Below are 2,362 nucleotides of genomic sequence, written 5' to 3'. Positions count from 1 at the left end.
CCATCACATTCATCACCTCCATCCCATTCATCACCTCCATCACCTCCATCACCTCTATCACCTCCATCACCTCCATCACCTCCATCACCTCCATCACATTCATCGCCTCCATCATCTCCATCACATTCATCACCTCCATCACCTCCATCAAATTCATCGCCTCCATCACCTCCATCACATTCATCACCTCCATCACCTTCATCACCTCCATCACCTCCATCACCTCCATCACATTCATCACCTCCATCACCTCCATCACCTCTATCACCTCCATCACCTCCATCACCTCCATGACCTCCATCACATTCATCGCCTCCATCACCTCCATCACATTCATCGCCTCCATCACCTCCATCACATTCATCACCTCCATCACCTCCATCACCTCCATCAACTCCATCACATTCATCACCTCCATCACCTCCATCATCTCCATCACCTCCATCATCTCCATCACATTCATCACCTCCATCACATTCATCACCTCCATCACCTCTATCACCTCCATCACCTCCATCACCTCCATCACCTCCATCACATTCATCGCCTCCATCATCTCCATCACATTCATCACCTCCAACACATTCATCGCCTCCATCACCTCCATCACATTCATCACCTCCATCACCTTCATCACCTCCATCACCTCCATCACCTCCATCACATTCATCACCTCCATCACCTCCATCACCTCCATCACATTCATCACCTCCATCACCTCCATCACCTCTATCACCTCCATCACCTCCATCACCTCCATCACCCCATCACCTCCATCATCTCCATCACATCATCACCTCCATCACCTCCATCACCTCCATCACCTCCATCACATTCATCACATCCATCACCTCCATCACCTCCATCACCTCCATCACATTCATCACCTCCATCACCTCCATCACCTCCATCACATTCATCACATTCATCGCCTCCATCACCTCCATCACCTCCATCACATTCATCACCTCTATCACCTCAATCACCTCCATCACATTCATCACCTCCATCACATTCATCACATTCATCACCTCCATCACCTCCATCACCTCCATCACCTCCATCACATTCATCACATTCATCACCTCCATCACCTCCATCACCTCATCACATTCATCACCTCCATCCCCTCCATCACCTCCATCACCTCCATCACGTCCATCACATTCATCACCTCTATCACCTCAATCACCTCTATCACCTCCATCACCTCCATCACCTCCTCACCTCCATCACCTCATCACCTCCATCACATTCATCACATTCATCACCTCAATCACCTCCATCACCTCATCACCTCCATCACCTCCATCACATTCATCACCTCATCACCTCCATCACCTCTATCACCTCCATCACCTCCATCGCCTCCATCACCTCATCACCTCCATCACCTCCATCACCTCCATCACCTCCATCACATCATCACCTCCATCACCTCCATCACCTCCATCACTCCATCACCTCCATCACATCATCACCTCCATCAACTCCATCACATTCATCACCTCAATCACCTCCATCACCTCCATCATCTCCATCACCTCCATCACCTCCATCACCTTCATCACCTCCATCACCTCCATCACATCATCACCTCCATCACATCATCACCTCCATCACTCCATCACCTCCATCACATTCATCACCTCCATCACCTCCATCACCTCCATCACTTCCATCGCCTCCATCACCTCTATCACCTCCATCACCTCCATCACCTCTATCACCTCCATCACCTCCATCACATTCATCACCTCAATCACCTCCATCACCTCCATCACCTCCATCGCCTCCATCACCTCCATCACCTCCATCACATTCATCACATTCATCACCTCAATCACCTCCATCACCTCCATCACCTCCATCGCCTCCATCACCTCTATCACCTCCATCACCTCCATCGCCTCCATCACCTCCATCACCTCCATCACATTCATCACATTCATCACCTCAATCACCTCCATCACCTCCATCACCTCCATCGCCTCCATCACCTCTATCACCTCCATCACCTCCATCACATTCATCACCTCCATCACCTCCATCACCTCCATCACCTCCATCACATTCATCACCTCCATCACCTCCATCACCTCCATCACATTCATCACCTCCATCACCTCCATCACATTCATCACCTCCATCACCTCTATCACCTCCATCACCTCCATCACATTCATCACCTCTATCACCTCCATCACCTCCATCACCTCCATCACCTCCATCACATTCATCACCTCCATCACCTCAATCACCTCCATCACCTTCATCACCTCCATCACCTCAATCACATTCATCACCTCCATCACCTCATCACCTCCATCACCTCATCACATTCATCACCTCCATCACCTCT

Source organism: Seriola aureovittata, chromosome 5, assembly GCF_021018895.1.
Source record: "Seriola aureovittata isolate HTS-2021-v1 ecotype China chromosome 5, ASM2101889v1, whole genome shotgun sequence".
Lineage (NCBI taxonomy): Eukaryota > Metazoa > Chordata > Actinopteri > Carangiformes > Carangidae > Seriola > Seriola aureovittata.
Note: the sequence above shows the minus strand (reverse complement) of the source record.